Consider the following 17,634-nt stretch of genomic DNA (forward strand, 5'->3'; position numbering starts at 1 on the left):
CAGATACATGTGTTCCCCATCCTGAACCCTCCTCCTCCCCCCCTCCCCATACCATCCCTCTGGGTCGTCCCAGTGCACTAGCCCCAAGCATCCAGTATCATGCATCGAACCTGGACTGGCAACTCGTTTCATACATGATATTATACGTTTCAATGCCATTCTCCCAAATCTTCCCACCCTCTCCCTCTGCAACAGAGTCTAAGAAACAGTAGGTGTTTATAGAAGGGGCCAAATGGAAAAAGAGACACTAAAAACAGACATTAAAAACACAGAAAAGATGAACTAGAATAACCCACAGATGGAGGTCCTGGGCCTGGGCACATGCTGTTCCTCTCTTGCCCAGGACTCCCTATTTATGCCATCTGGGTGTGTACTGCTTGTTCTTCAGGACTCAATTCAGAAATCAGGTCCTACAGAAAGTCTTACAGGATCCCCCTCCGTGTTTCCATAGCTACTGAGACACATCCTAGGGTGGCCTGTATTTAATGGCTTTGGGCACTCACAGATACTAAGGACCAGGTCTAGTTGATCCTTGTAACGTCAATCTCAGGCAGAGGATATAATGCACACAGTAGCAGGTTCTCATTTAACAATTGTTAAGTAAATGAATGAATATTTTAAGGAGAGGAAGAGGTGATCACACAACCATAAAAAAAAAACAGGATAAGTCTTCTTTGAAAGAAACTACTTAAAACCATCATTTTTGTGGTCTCTGTTTAACTAAGATAGGAACTCTGCATGCTCCCAAAGAGAAAGTATAAAAGGAACTAAATATTCTACAATTTAAAATGACTGATTCCTAGAAGGGTGGGTTATGGAAGGTAGCCCACTTCAAATCCTAGGTAGCCTACCTCAAATCTTAAATTATGCCCTTTTTCTTTAAGGCTTTAAGATTTACTGTTCCAGAGAGTTAATGTTTTTCAGCAATAGATTATTTCAGATAATATGTATTATCACACAGTTCACATGGGTTAGGAATCAGAGAGTGGCTTAGCTGGGCCCTCTGGGTCAGGGTCTCTCACAAGGCTGCTGTTACAGTGTTGGCTAAAGTGAAGTGAAGTGAAGTGAATTTGCTCAGTCGTGTCCGACTCTTTGCGACCCCATGGACTGTAGCCTATCAGGCTCCTCCGTTCATGTGATTTTCCAGGCAAGAATACTGGAGTGAGTTGCCATTTCCTTTCTCCAGGGGAACTTCCTGACCCAGGGATCAAACCTGGGTCTCCCACATTGTAGTCAGACGCTTTACTGTCTGAGCCACGATGAGCTGAGGATGTGGGTGCAGAGGTGATCCTAAGAAGCACACATGAGGAAATGTGAAAGGTGAGACAGGGGATGGAGAAAAGTCAGGAAGTGTGCTTTACCGAGCAGGGTTAATAAGTAGGTTAGTAATGAGTGGGTTCCCCTGTTAATAGCCTCATTGAGGGTTCAACCCCACTGAGAATCCTCTGAGAAACCATGTGGAACACATCTAAATACTGTCCCTCTGGTGGTGAGGAGGCTGGGGCATTAATTCACCCACTCTATTCACAACTGGTTAAAGATTGTGACCGGGGGTAACTCCCCCTCCACACTTGCGTACTGCACCTGCCTATAACAGAACAAGCTCCCATGGGGCCAAAGAGAGATTTCAGGCAAAGAAGAGAGACATGGAGCTGGAAGTAAGAAACTCTTAGTGTGTGGAAACCATATTTGTGCTGCACTGAGGAGAGCCAAGGGGTTGTGAGGTAGGATACTAACAATGTTTGCTACAAGTAGTTTTCCTTTGGATTCATGGAGAGTCTTATACAGTGCAGGGCTTTTGGTCTTTACTCTCCAATGTTGTCTTGTGGCTCAGCTGGTGAAGAATCTGCCTGCAATGTGGGAGACCTGGGTTCGATCCCTGGGTTGGGAAGATCCCCTGGAGAAGGAAATGGCAACCCACTCCAGTATTCTAGCCTGGAGAATTCCATGAACTGTATAGTCCATGGAGTCGCAAAGAGGTGGACACAACTGAGCAACTTTCACACTCCAGTGTCGTAATTCCACTTTTAAAATCAGTTCAACCCATCAGTAAAGAGATTCACATATCTTCAGTCTGTGATCTTGGGCAAACTGCAGTGGTAGTCTACTTCAATCCCTCTTCTCTGAAGGACACAGTGTCCTGGATACTCTCCCAGTGATCAGCAGTGCAAAGAACAGTTACACACAGCTGAGCAGAGGAAAGGATGGGAGCCTAGGAGATACTGAGTGGGCAGCTTAGGGGAAGTATAAGACAGAATCTTCCCCACGATCCCTACACTGACCTCTGCCAAAGAAGGGGTGATGGAGGCTTGGGTTACAACTGGTGGCAGTGTGTTTGATGGCTTGTGGCTAAGGATGGGGTTGAGGTCAAGAGAAAGGTCATCTATGGAGAATAAAAAGAGCCTAGTAATGGAGTTGGAGAAGTGAAGATGATGGAGAAAATTTGAAATAGCTCTTATTGAAAATGAGAAGACTTTAAAAAACAGGGTTGTTATAGGAGGTGTGGAGGGTCCTACTGAGGCTGGTGCCAGTCAGTCTCTAGGGTAGCAGTTTGCCCAGTGGCATAATTATCTGGAACTGGGCTCAGACCCAGGTAGAGATTCACAAGGATGAGTGTCACCTTTGTGGGTTTTTTTCTTATTGGTTACACCATTTATTACAATTTGTCCAACTGGTTACGGATTTTTGTGTCTACTTCTCCAATGGAGAGGCAAAGGGGTGTGTGACTAGACAGAGACCTTCTAACCCCTGACATTCCAGAATTATGTTTTTGGTTAAGTCTCTTTCTCTTACAAGATTACGAGCCTCTTAAGACCATAGATTATGCATTATTCATCTTTGTGTTTCAAATAGCTCAAAATTATGATCATAAATGTTTGTGGAGTTATGACGGAATACATTTTAAAGCCTCCAAATTTATTGAACGTACTTTGTGACTTACTTGCTAGTTCAAACTAAGAAACCGAAAAAGTAGAAAAAAAATTTAAGAACCAGGAAAGCCATCTGCTTTACTAATAAATAGGAAGAAAAATATGAAGACTGAGTTAGTCTGAAAACCTAACAACTTAAGACCTTAAAACACAACTTTTGACTTATAAGAAAGTTAAAAATTTTAAATATTTGGCTGGTTAATATAATTGTATGTATATTTAGTTTATTCTCTTCCATAGAAATTAGGAATAGTTTTATGTATGTATATAGAAATAAAGTATACAATTACATAAAACTGTTGTTTAAAATAGTACTATTCACAGTGAGTGTTAAACTCCTAAGGCTATTCAGTGGTGAGTTCGCAAAACTTACACAGCAAATATGCCATATGGTCCAGAAACGAGAGCGCTACAAGGATTTTCCTTCAGGGAGTGTCGGAAAGGAGCAACCTGGGAAGTAGGTTGGGGTTGATTACGGTTCTCTTAGGAATACACAGCATAGAGAGACAGTGAGGATTTGTCATGTGTCAACTGGTCCAGAGGGTACCCAGATACTTGGTCAACCATTATTTGGGTGTTACTGTGAAGGTGTTTTTGGATGAGATTAACACTTAAACCCTTAGCCTGAGTAGGTTGTTCTCCCTAATGTGAGGGGGTCTCACCCAACCTGCTGAAGACCTGAATACAACAAAAATGTTGAACCTCTCCCAAGTGAGAGAATTCCTCCTGCCTGATGGTCTTTGAAATGGGACATTAGCCTTTTCCCTGCCTTCAGACTTGAGCTGAATCATTGGTTCTTTGGACTAGAACTAGACCACTTACCCTCCTGGGTCTCCAGCTTGCCAACTCACCCTCCAGATCTTAGGACTTTGCAGCTTCTATTATCACAGGAGCCTATGTAGATAGATAGATGGTGGTATGGTCACTAAGTTGTGTCCAACTCTTGTGATGCCATGGACTGTAGTGCACTAGGCTCCTCTGTCCATGGGATTTCCCAGGAAAGAATACTGGAGTGGGTTGCCATTTCCTCCTCCAGGGGGTCTTCCTGACCCGGGATTGAACCTGGGTCTCCTGCATTGCAGGTGGAATCCTGCACTGAAGGCAGATTCTTTACAAACTGAGCCACCAGGGAAGCCTAGATAGATAAACTGATCCATCTGTTTCTTCTTGGAAGAATCCTGATTAAAACAGAAGCCAAGAACATATATACCTGACCTGTTGAATTTGAAATGATTCTCTTCCTAAGTCTTCACAAGTATTTATTAATACTAACTTCAGTAATCAAAATAATAACTATACCATTTCCAGACTGGCCTCAAACTGAAATTGACATGACAAAAAAATAAATTGTAGAATCCAAGAGGTAGGTAAATTAATTCTCCTTGTATAATTCTTTCCACTTCTCTGTATGCTTGATAATTTTCATAACAAAACATTGATGAAAATAATTTAAAATGCATAGGTTGTGGAAAGTAGAATGTTTATAAAGTAAATAGAATAAAGTAGAACAAAATTCTTACTAGGGTTTTAAATAAACTGAGTTTAATTCAAATACCCCAATTCCAAAACAGCAGTAACAAGACGCCATCTCAGCAGATGACCTTGACCCTTACTTCACAGGTAAGAATACCTTTATGAAATACCCCAAATGTCCAACCACCACTCCTGCAAACTTGCTGTACAAGTATCTCCATTTTAGCTTTCTCTAGCCTCAGAGGATGAGGAGTACCACCTCTTGGTCAAGACCAATCCAGCCATCTTGTCCTTGTTGCTCCATCTCCAAAGTCTTGCTCCATCAGTTAATCCCTCTCTGCTTTTGTTTCTTCTGCTCCTTTCTCATTAATGGTTTCTTCTCCTACAGTATGTATGAAATGCTTAAGAAATATACTTCTCCAAAACATCCCCTTTGTCTCAGATACATAAGATGACTATTAATATTTTACAGAGATTCCTATTTAGAAGAATATTGGGCTTCCCTTGTGAGTCAGCTGGTAAAGAATCTGCCTGCACTGTGGGAGACCTGGGTTCAATTCCTGAGTTGGGAAGATCCACTGGAGAAGGGAAAGGCTACCCACTCCAGTATTCTGGCCTGGAGAATTCCATGGACTGTATAGTCCATGGGGTCACAGAGTCAGACACGACTGAGTGACTTTCACTTCACTTCTGTTTAGAAGATGCTAGGTCTTCCTTCGGTGATGCTGGTCTGTGAAATGCTTGTTACTGATCAGAGACTGAGATAAGGAACTTCCATCATAGTGTAAAGCAACTACTGGGTTGGCCAAAACGTTGAGGTTCTTCCACAAGATCTTGCAGAAAAACCTGAATGAACTTTTTGGCCAACCCAACACCTTAATAAGCATGCAGTTTCATTCAGCTGACTTCTTTTATTTTTTAAGTAAGACTTTCTCAATGAACGAAACAGTGTGTTCGTGTATATTCTAGCACCTTACCTTATTATAGTTATGATCTGGTAATGAACAGTGTGTGGACTGGCACCAGTCAGGAGACTAGTTTGTTTGTGGACTACACATCAAGTAACACGGATTGGAGTGACAGTAATGCAAATCTCTCCACTGAGGCTGGAGAGAGAACTGTCAGAATTAGCTCAGTTTGGTGTTCAGATTATGCTTCTAAGACATAGGTCATGTATGTTTGAATCAATATCTGTCTAGAGCAGTGGCCCCAACCTTTTTGGCACCAGTGACCAATTTTGTGGAAGACAGTTTTTCCACAGACCTGGGGGGGGCGGGGGGAAAGGCAGGGATGGTTTGGGGATGATTCAATTGCATTACATTTATTGTGCACTATACTTCTATTACTAAATCAGCTCCACCTTAGATCATCAGGCATTAGATCCCAGAGGTTGAGGATCCTTGGTCTGCTGTAGAACAATGTTTATCAAACTACAGATCTTGACCCAAACTTCTAAGTAAGAATTGTTTTGTGGAACTTTTTAAATTTTTTAAATTGAGGCATAGTTTCTTACAAAGTTGTGTTAGCTTCTGCTGTACACTGAAGTGAATCAGCTTTATGTATACATACATCCCTCCTGAACCTCCCCTCACTGCCCCATCCCATCTTACCCGTCTGGGTCATCACAGAGCACCGAGCTCAGCCCCCTGCACTATACAATAGTTCACACATGGTAGCATATATATGTCAAACCTAATCTCCCAGTACACTTGATCTTAGCCAAAAGGCCGAGAAGTGACCTTAGCCAAAAGGCCAAGAAGTGAAAAGTAAGAGGTCAAGAGATACATGGAGTAATAGGCAAATTTGGCCTTGGAGTACAAAACGAAGCAGGACAAAGGCTAACAGAGTTTTGCCAAGAGAACGCACTGGTCATAGCAAATACCCTCTTCCAACAACACAACACTCTACACATGGACATCACCAGATGGTCAACACCGAAATCAGACTGATTGTATTCTTTGCAGCCAAAGATGGAGATGAAGCTCTCTACAGTTAGCAAAAACAAGACCGGGAGCTGACTGTGGCTCATACCATGAACTCCTCATTGCAAAATGCAGACTTAAATTGAAGAAAGTAGGGAAAACCAATAGACCATTCAGGTATGACCTAAATCAAATCCCTTATAATTATACAGTGGAAGTGAGAAATAGATTCCAGGTATTAGAACTGATAGAGTGCCTGAAGAACTATGGATGGAGGTTTGTGAAATTGTACAGGAGGCAGGGATCAAGATGATCCCCAAGAAAAAGAAATGCAAAAAGGCAAAATGGTTGTCTAAGGAGGCCTTACAAATAGTTGAGAAAAGAAGAGAGTCTAAAGGCATAGTAGAAAAGGAAAGATATACCCATTTGAATGCAGAGTTCCAAAGAACAGCAAGAAGAGATAAGAAAGCCTTCCTCAGTGATCAACGCAAAGAGAGAAAAACAACAGAATGTGAAAGACTAGACACCTCTTCAAGAAAATCAGAGATACAGAGGGAACATTTCATGCAAAGATGGGCACAATAAAGGACAGAAATGGTATGGACCTAACAGAAGCAGAAGATATTGAGAACAGGTGGCAAGAAAACACAGAAGAACTGTACAAAAAAGGTCTTCATGATCCAGATAACCACGATGGTGTGATCACTCACCTAAAGCCAGACATCCTGGAATGCGAAATCAAGTGGACCTTAGGAAGTATCACTACAAAGCTAGTGGAGGTGATGGAATTCCAGCTGAGCTATTTAAAATCCTAAAAGATGATACTGTTAAAGTGCTGCGTTCAGTATGCCAACAAATTTGGAAAACTCAGCCATGGCCACAGGATTGGAAAAGGTTAGTTTTCATTCCAATCCCAAAGATGGGCAATGCCTCAAAGAATGTTCAAACTACTACACTACTGCACTCATCTCACACGGTGGCAAAGTAATGCTCAAAACTCTTCAAGCAAGGCTATAACAGTACGTGAACCGTGAACTTCCAGATGTTCAAGCTGGATTTAGAAAAGGCAAAGGAACCAGAGATCAAATTGCCAACATCCCTTGGATCACTGAAAAAGCAAAAGAATTCCAGAAAAACATCTACTTCTGCTTTCTGATTACAGCTTTCGACTATATAGATCACAATAAACTGTGGAAAATTCTCAAAGAGATGGAAATACCAGACCACCTGACCTGCCTCTTGAGAAATCTGTATGCAGGTCAAGAAGCAACAGTGAGAACTCAACATGAAACAATAGACTGGTTCAGTCTAGGCTGTATATTGTCAATATACAGCGTCAAGGCTGTATATTGTCACCCTGCTAATTTAACTCATATGCAGAGTACATCATGAGAAATGCCAGGCTGGATGAAGCACCAGCTGGAATCAAGATTGCTGGGAGAAATATGAATAACCTCAGATATGCAGATGACACCACCCTTATGGCAGAAAGCGAAGAAGAACTAAAGAGCCTCTTGATGAAAGTGAAAGAGGAGAGTGAAAAATCTGGCTTAAACTCAACATTCAAACAACCAAGATCATGGCATCTGGTCCCACCACTTCATGGCAAATAGATGGGGAAACAATGGAAACAGTGAGAGACTTTTATTTTCTCGGGCTCCAAAATCACCGCAGATGGTGACTACAGCCATGAAATCAAAAAACGCTTGCTCCTTAGAAGAAAAGCTATGACCAATCTAGACAGCATATTAAAAAGCAGAGACATTACTTTGCCAACAAAGGTTTGCCTAGTCAAAGTTCTGGTTTTTCCAGTAGTCATTTAAGGATGTTGAGAGTTAAGAGCATCAAGAAAGCTAAGCGCTGAAGAATTGATGCTTTTAAATTGTGGAGAAGACTCTTGAGAGTTCCTTGGATTGCAAGATCAAAGACTCTTGAGAGTTCCTTAGACCGCAAGATTTCCTAAAGGAAATCAGTCCTGAATATTCATTGGAAGGACTGATGCTGAAGTTTTACTTTGGCCACCTGATGCGAATAACTGACTCACTGGAAAAGACCCTGATGTGGGGAAAGAGTGAAGGCAGGAGAAGGGGGTGACAGAAGATGAGATGGTCAGATGGCATTACTGACCCGATGGACAAAGTTTGACCAAGCTCCAGGAGTTGGTGATGGACAGGGAAGCCTGGAGCACTGCAGTCCATGGGGTTGCAGACATGACTGGGTGACTGAACTGAATCTCCCAGTTTATTCAACCCCTTCTTTTCCCCCTACCACCCATGTCCACATCCAATCTGTGTTTCTATTCGTATCATGCAAATAGGTTCATCTACATTATTCTTCTAGATTACACGTATGTGCATGTTATATTTGCATATTTCTGGTAATTATTCAAAACTATTACCTTATCTCTGTGAGTATACTTTTCTTTGACTTGGGACTTGCCATTGACTTGCTCTAGCCAATGGACTGTTAAATGTGACATGACCAAAGGTTTGAAGAATTTTTGTGCAACTGGGCTTACTATTTTGTATCTCTGCCATTTTCCTAAGAAAAATATGCTCAGGCAGGTCCACAAGTATCAATAATAGGAGAGACACCGCAGAGTCACCCAAGCTAGATCCCCCCAGCCAGCATCAGTCTGTATCAGCTAACCACCAACCAACTCACAGACCCACGGGCAAGCCCTGCCAAGACCAGCCATCACACCCAGCTGAGTCCAGCATAGATCAGCTGACCCTAACCAACACACAAAAATCGAGTGAGAGAAATGCTTGCCTTTATATTCCTAAGATGTTCTGGCTGTTTTATTATAAAGAAACAGCTGACTGATACACATTTATATGTCTGTATTGGGTTAACAACATAATGTATATTGCAGTGGGTAACAAAAGGTGTGAAAGCCACTGGTCTAGAAAAGCACGATGTTTCTCTTGTATTCCTTGCTATTTTCTGTCTGGGAGTGGCTGCTTGCAGTAATAAAAAATGAAGGTAAACAGAAAATAGAGCTGAGAGATAAGAAATTAAGTGTGTATGGTGGGTGTGGGGAGAGACAGAGGCTTAATAGCAACAAGCCTTTATTTTATATTGAGTTTTCAATACAAAATTGGCTGTTTTCTGTTGCTTTTTCTTTTGAGCAACTTTTCTCAAGTTCTAATCAATACAGTGTATGTGTTACTCATTCAGTTGTGTCTCTTTGTGACCCCATGGACTGCGGCCCACCAGGCTCCTCTGTCAGTAGAATTCTCCAGGCAAAGATATTGGAGTGGGTTGCCATTCCCTTCCCCAGGGGATCTTCCCAACCCAAGGATCGGACCCAGGTCTCCTGTATTGCAGGTAGATTCTTTACTGTCTGAACCATTTATTAATACTATGAAGCCCTGGTTTTCACACTGGCATATATCCATTCTGTTTACAATCCATCGCTTTGTAGTGTTCTTAGTTTAAATCACATATAAAATTAAATACTAGAAACAAAGATAGATGTTTCTTCACAATTTAATTCAACCTAGAGTGCCTTCCTGTCCTACCCATTATCATTACATCTCAATCTATAAAATCATAAAGGCTTCACAGAGGCTTCAAATGTTTTATAATTAGTACACTTTAGTTTCAAAACACAATTCATGGCCCAGAAGTAATGAGAATAATTTCTAATAACTGTCTCAGCTCCCATTATTATAAATTTTATACTTAACATGTTTTCAGTACTCCACATTAAGGTGGCTACCTACCAGATGAGGGTTACATGAGTAAGAACTATGGGGTGAATCACCCACAGTCAGGGACAGTAGAGGAGGTAAAGAACGACCTCTTGAAGACCAACAGAAACATCCCCAGTATTTGGAGCTGGTATAACCAGCAAGTGTTATAGAAGCTACAGTAACAAAAGAGTGAAGGTTATCACCCTAAGAAGTGAAGTAAGAAGACAATCTGCCTTCCTTCTTCTTCTTTCTCCCTGGACTCACTTCAAAGGTCTGGGGAAGGAGGAGGGGAGAGTCCCATACCTATTGCAAACCCCACAATTTCAGCCTACACTAAATAGAATCAAATTACTCTATAACAGTAATAGAGTTAGATCAAGACGTATCAATAGGGGAAAAAAAACATGTACGCAGAAGGGAGACTTTTTTACAGCTACCTTTTAAAAATCTTGTTTACATCCTAATAAATTGAAATTCTTTGGGGAACCTGTTTCTTTGTAGTTTGTACTGAAACATTTTCAAGTTACTTTCTACATTTCCACAAATCAGTCTAGTGTTAGTTTGTATCCATTTCAGAGGTTGACAGTTTTAATCTAATCTGTGGATGCACAGATTACCTCACAACTTGGATCCTAGTGTTCCCTATAGACTGATTTTAATGAGTGTTCTTTCAAACACCTTTTTTAAATAAGAAAAATTGATTTGTGAATTCTCTTTTATAATTTGTGAAACCAAGAGAAAGTGAATGGCTTAGTAAAGGATACTCTGTATCAGTGAAGTGTGTCAGTCACTGAGTCGGCCCTACTCTTTGTGATTCCTTGGACTGCAACCCACCAGGCTCTCTGTCCATGGGATTTTCCAGGCAAGGATACTGCAGTGGGTTGCCATTTCCTTCTCCAGGGGATCTTCCCAACCCAGGGATAGAACCCGGGTCTCCTGCACTGCAGGCAGATTCTTTTCTGAGTGAGTTACATGGGACAGAGTTAAAATGTAAACTTTAAATTGTCTAGTATTTTCTTCTTATTTAAATTTAGCCAAACAAATCATTAAAAATGTTTGTATGACTTAGACATTTGGCAAAACTGTTTAAATCACCTACTTTTAAAGACTATATACACATTTAAATGTAATTTTCCTAGACAGACAGCAATCTATTTTTAAAGACATGGAAATTTCATAGTCTCCTTCCATAAACAATTCCAGAACTAAAATATTCTTCTAGAAAATGCTCACTATAGCTAACTGCAAAATTCATTCATTAAACAAACATGCACTGTGCACAGGTATTGTACCCAATGCTGAGAATATAAATTAAGACATTGTTACTGCCCTTAAAGAGAAATTCCACTTAACAAAGGTACAAATGTCCACAGTCAAGTCATATAATATGTTAGGTAAAAAAGTGAGAACTTAGAAAGCTCTCCAAAGGTTCAGGTAAACTAAAACAAGTCAGGTGAAATTAAATGGCAATAGAGTCAAATTCATTTGCTGAAGAGGGGGTGGGCGGTGGGGAGGAGAGGGGAAAAAAGGAAAATAAAAAATCTACATGAGTCTAAGTAGGGAGAGACCAGGCTAAACAATAACAAATGTGAAAGCCACGAGAATGCATTTGATTCCAGATTTAGTAACCATGTTCCCAAGAAAGCTAATTTTAGGATGGATTCATAAAAATAAGGTGCAAAGGGGTCCAAGTGTTTCCAACTGACTTTGCAGCAAGTAGCCCTCACAGTGTCGCAGGTGTCCTAAGTACAAACTAGAGCATGTGAACAGGACAATGGAAAAGGTGAAGAATCTGGAAACATACCACTGAAGACTTGTTACAGAATGATGATGTTTACCCTAAAAGAAAAGCCAAAGTGGGACATGATTGTTTTCAAATATTTAAAGGACCTGTGTGACAGAAATTGCTAGCTACCCTTTCAACACTCATTTTTTCCTTCATCCTTATCTATAGAGCCCTGATTTTTAGCAGAGCATTTTGATGGTCCCCAGCCTCCTTGAGGTTAGTGGCCACGTAACTACATTCTGACTTGATAAATCAGCAAAAGTGGTATGTGGTACTTTCAGAAAATCTCCTTCAAGAGAAGGGGTATGTCCTTCTGCCTTTCCTCCTGTCCTGCTGTGAGGAGTGTCATCCTGATGACTGGCCATCCAGCAGCTACTTTGGATCATAAGGGCAAAAGTGACAAACTAGAGCAGTGAAGCCATGGGAAAGGAGCCTGGGCGCCGGACAACTTCATGGCAGTTGTCACTTCAGCCCAGGACTTTCTACTTCTGGATATTTTTACATGAAAAGAAATAATTTTTCATTTTGTTTAAGACACTTATTTGGGGTTTGTATGTAGTTGAACTTTGGGTACCAAAAAAAAGGATATTTTCTAAGACTCAGACATCTTTAAAAAATGAAATGATCCGCTTTGTGATGCAGTTACCTATCTCTGTACCTGTTTAAATGGAGGCTGTAAGACAAACATCAGAGGTGGTAAACATTCCAGGGGGTAAAGAAAAAGTGGGTTACCAGACCTCTAAAATTCCTGTCAGCTCTTAAGATTATATGATTTCTCCCCAACTTCTCACTTGGGGATGATCAGTGGCTCTAAAAAACAAGAGCAAAAAAACACACCTCCTTTTTCCTGTTGAAAACATACCTGGACTATGCCCACTAGACTCAGCCCGACACCAAGTAGCACAGTGGTGGGCAGTCTTCTGGCTATGCTACCTGACTCTACCTTGGAGTTAAATTTACTCCAAGACAGGCACCTCTAAAGTAAAAATAAAGAAGTGTGAAGTGTTGTCACTCAGTCATGTCCGACTCTTTAAGACCCCATGGACCATAGCCTGCCAGGCTCCTCTGTCCATGGGAGTTTCCAGGCAAGAATACTGGAGTGGGTTGCCATTTCCTTCTCCAAAAACTAAAGAACCAAAGAGCAAATCAATAAACTCTTCAGCAAAATTGTTGTCATAAAGACAATCATGAGCCTGGAAATGAATAAACCAGGATCTCTGTGGAGATCCTTCCTGTGTGCCTAGTGTAGCTGGTTAATCAAGATGGAGCTCACAACCACCACCCTACTTCTTTTCCTTTTATGAAATGAGGGTAACACCCTTATCCCCTTTCCATCTTTCCTCTTCCATTCTGTTCTCCAACTTCTAACAGCTGTAACTTTACTTCATTTCCCTCGTTACACTGTCTTCAAATTACTGTTCTGTAATTATAATTACCTGTGCTTTGTCTATTAAGTGATTTTTCATACATTTATTTCCTTGAAACAGTAATACACACATATGGCAATTTTGTCATTTTGAGTCCAATTTTGCACAGAACACACAAGAGATAAAGTCTCCCTTTCATCTCAGAGTCTGACACCCCCATCTCTTGAGATAAACAGTTCTCAAGCACTCTTGAGAAATAAGCTGAACGTGCATGTTGTTGTTGGCTAAGTTGGGTCCAACTCTCTTGTGATGCCGTGGACTATAGCCTGCCAGGCTCCTCTGTCCATGGGATTTCCCAGCCAAGAACACTAGAGTGGGTTGCCATTTCCTTCTCCAGAGGCTCTTCCCAACCAGGGATTGAACCCACATCTCCTGTATTACACATTGCAGGTGGATTCTTTACCGCTGGGCCCTAGGAAAGCGAACATGTAAAGGCAGCTATGTATATATTCCTAAGTATTTTCTAGAAGCACTATTATCTTTTATTTAGATCCACAAGCTATTTTGTTGTTCAGTTGCTAAGTTGTGTCCGACTCTGCATGGACTGCAGCACGCCAGGCTTCCTATGCTTCACCATTTCCTAGAGTTTGCTCAAATCCATGTTCACTGAGTTGGTGATGCCATCCAACCATCTCATCTTGTTACCCCTTCTCCTGCCCTCAACCTTTCCCAGCATCAGGGTCTTTTCCAATGAGTTGGCTCTTTGCATCAGGTGGCCAAAGTACTGGAGCTTCAGCATCAGTCCTTCCAATGAATATTCAGAGTTGAGTAGGCACCAAGTATATTCAAATGACCCAGCATCATTTATTCAGACATCCGTTTTTTTTCTCATCACTACAGCATCATCTTTGCAAAATTAAAATGTTGACATAATCATCTGTTTGGGAATCCTATTCAGTTCCATTGGTCTACTTTCTAATATCTGATAGTATAAATCCCCCAACTTCATTCTTGTTCCAGATTGTCTTGGCTGTTTTTGATCTTTAGAATTTCCATATACATTTAAGGCTCAGTTGTCAATTAACTCACACACACCATCTGCTGGGATTCTAGAAGGGATTAGACTAAATCTATATAGATCATTTGGGGAGAACTGACACCTTTACACAATTAAGTCTTCTGATCCATGAGCACAGTATCTGTCCAGCTACTAACACTTGGGTCTTCTCTAATTTCTATCAACAACACAATTTTCAGCACAGACTTCTTATACCTCTCTCGTTAGAATTTATTCCTAGACGCAGTGGGCTGGATGGTGCCCCAAAGACATTAGGGCCTAATCCTTGGAAACTGTAAAATGTTTATTTGGAAAAAGCATCTTTGTAGATGTGATTAAGGATCTTGAGAGAGCAGATAATTCTGGATTATTCAGGTGGGCGATACATGCTAGTGGTCTCTATATAACAGCGTGCCTGCATGCTAAATCACTTCAGTCATGTCTGACTCTTTGCGCCCTTTAGACTGTAGCCCGCCAGGGTCCTCTGTACATGGAATTCTCCAGGTAAGATTACTGAAGTGGGTTGTCATTCCCTTCTCCAGGGGGATCTTCCCAACCCAGTGATCTAACCCACATCTCTTTTTGTCTTCTCACTTGCAGGTGGGCTCTTTCCCACTAGCACCACCTAGGAAGCCCCCTATACAACAGACAAGAGGAAAATTCCAGACACGCAAAGAGAAGGCAACGTGAAGATGGACACAGAGGTTAGAATGACTGTGGCTTCAAGCCTAGGAATGCCGGCAAACAGAAACTGGAAAAGGCAAGGAACAGATTCTCCCCTCAAACCGCTTGAGGGAGCTCAGCCTGCCGACACATCAATTTCAGACTTTTCGTTTCTAGAACTGTGAGAGGATGGACGCATTTTAAGCTACCATGCTTGTGGTAATTTGTCACAGCTGCCACTGGAAACTAACATACTAGTTATTCAATATTTTTTGTGCATTCATATATGGTAAAACTTAAAAAATTTAATTTCCTAATTGTTTAATGGTGGTATATAAAATTAACCTTTATATACTGACTTATAAACTTGCTAAATTCATTAATACTAACAGTTTATAAATTTTATATAGACTATCGTGCTTTTTTCCAAACAACAGGTTTATGTATTTCTTTCTAATCCTTATATTACCTTGCCTTTTTACAGTCACTGGGATGCCAGTACAACAGTGAATTATATCTCTTTTGACGTTTTGAATTTGTAACTATGAAAATGTAATGTCTGTTCCAAGGTTAAAATATAATGTATATAATATTAAAAAATTTTAATATAGTAAAAAAAACAGTCAAAATAATCAATAGCCTTCTAGTTAACAAATCCAAAAGCCTTTTCTTAAACCCCTCTCGTGACTCTGCATTCTTTGACACTGTTGATGATCCCTTCTTAATGCTTATTTCTTCCTTGCCCAGATTCTTTTTTTCTGCCTTTAACCCCCTTTATAGACATTCCTCAAATTTTCTTAGGCCTTTTCTCTGTCTATACTGTCTTTGTTAACTGTTGGGATATCATTTTAAGGCCTATGATTATTCTTCAGAACTCTTCTCTTCAGGGGCAAAACAGAAACTTGTTTTTCCTTCTTTTAAATGCCATACTCAAACACCCATTCTTCTCCCCAGAGAAATGCAGTATTCCTTGCTGCACTTGAAGAAATTGTGAAATCTTCCCACTTTAAGGGTTTTAATAAATAGAAGTGAGTTACAGAAGTTCCCAAATCTTCACAATATTTTAGTCCTTGATCTACAGACAGAATCTCCTTTCTGAAGAAAAGTGGCTGAAAGGTATTGGAATGCTGGGGTGTTAGAAAGCTGGCTGGCCAAGCAGCTTCAGAGTGATATTTATCTTTGTGAATTCACTCAGTTTAGGGTCTGGCCTTTGTGTTACAGGACCAGAGATGCTGAATCATGATCATTACAACTTGTGTATGAAAGCCAAAATACCAATGTGCTAATTCACAATGAAAAAATATAACTGTCAAGGGAAATGATATTCATTTCATTTGGCCAAAATGTTCTCTCCCTGCAGAAAAAATTATATGGGAATTAAAATAACATTTACAACTGTATTTGTTAAGAAAGGAACTAGAATAAAAGGTTTAGTTGTAAGCTTCAAATATTTAATGGAATCTTATCAGGTTTTGATAAGGGAGATGAAACTACCTCTACCTCCAGAACCAGACAGGTTTTTGTATCTGCTCAGGAGACTTTCCCCTTTAGACTGGAGACCCTGACAAATATTTACCTCCCATGCTTTTCTTGGCTCAATTCCTGATTTACACGTTCCTCCTTTAGGGATGTTATTTCTTCTTTTTCTGGCCAGAGAGGCTTCTTTCCGATTTGATCCATTCAGTATTGATCTAGAAAAGAAATCTTCCAGGACAATTTTAAGTGTTTGACAAATACCTTACTGTGGACCCCAAACACCGATCTGCATACATCTGCGTACTAAATGTTCACAAGAAATCCTCATTTCTACTTACTGGTGAGCCCCCCCCCCCCAAAAAAAAACCACCCAATTTTTTAAAATGAAGAAAATCCTAAGTAGCCTCCCAAGGCCAGGCAACCTGGCACACAGCAGATGTCCTCAAATCTGGTGAGCGAAAAATGCAGTTCCTATTCCTCATGCCTAACGCAATTCAGGAAAGCATTACAGAGCAAATCGCCTGCCAGGCTGGAAACCCCGCTAGACTGCAGCTCTGCGCTCACCTCCGCTTGGGGCCTCTGCCCTCTCCAGAGATCGGCTCCAAGCCTCGACCACAGGTCAGCGCGCTGAGAAAGCGCCAACTGGGCGAAGATCCCTTCCCAGTTTTTATTTCACCACGGACAACGCCCACTCCCCTAAGTAATGAAACAGAAAAAAACGAACAAAAGAAAGGAAAAGGTGAGACAAGGCCGACTGAGGAAAAGGGTTTTTAAAAACACAACACTGTTTGGTGATATACAGCTGCATTGCTCGGTACTGGAAACTCATCTCGGCAGCCTCAGCCTCTCCAGGAAATCAGGCCCCAGTTCTGAGGCGCAGACCACACAAACTGCCGCGTCCAGATGGTTAGGACCGGGCCCACTCCTTCGGCCGTCCGGGCCTCGGATCCCGAAGGCCGCCCGGCTCCTCCGCCCGACTCCACCGCGAGCAAGCGCGCTTCCCCACCTCGACGCAGGCGGGGAATCCCTGAAACCCGGCGGCCGACCCTCCGCGGCATCTCAAAAGGGCTGCGCTGCCGCGACGCCCGGCTCAGAAAAGATTAAAGGGGCGGGGGCCGCTCCCGGGCCGCTGAGGCCTCGGATAGGCAAGGACCCTTCCCGCTGGCCGACAGCGTTCCTTCCGCCCTGAGAGGGCAAAAGAGTCCCGAGGCCTGGCGCGCGCGCCTCCGCCCGCGCTCCGCACCGCCCCCTAGGAAGGAAGC

At 41.6% G+C, this 17,634-nt stretch overlaps 1 long non-coding RNA gene across 6 annotated transcripts in view; it reads right to left on the bottom strand.

Annotated features, from left to right (window-relative positions):
• Positions 1-17,607, bottom strand: part of LOC104984229 — a 20,521-nt gene extending 2,914 nt beyond the window's left edge. The window contains exons 1-4 of one of the 6 annotated variants that reach the window (XR_824726.1): positions 17,379-17,607; positions 16,937-17,068; positions 16,473-16,600; positions 4,285-4,785 (exon numbers count right to left, since the gene is read on the bottom strand). This is a non-coding gene — a long non-coding RNA (uncharacterized LOC104984229). Of the gene's footprint in view, positions 1-4,278; positions 4,786-12,862; positions 13,649-16,472; positions 16,601-16,936 lie in introns of those variants that run through there. The other 5 variants (XR_824725.1, XR_824727.1, XR_824723.1 and 2 more) reach the window with 5 other exon arrangements.
• Between the last annotated feature and the right edge of the window lie 27 nt (positions 17,608-17,634).

The sequence above is a fragment of the Bison bison genome, unplaced genomic scaffold, assembly GCF_000754665.1.
Source record: "Bison bison bison isolate TAMUID 2011002044 unplaced genomic scaffold, Bison_UMD1.0 scf7180017863955, whole genome shotgun sequence".
Classification (NCBI taxonomy): Eukaryota; Metazoa; Chordata; class Mammalia; order Artiodactyla; family Bovidae; genus Bison; species Bison bison.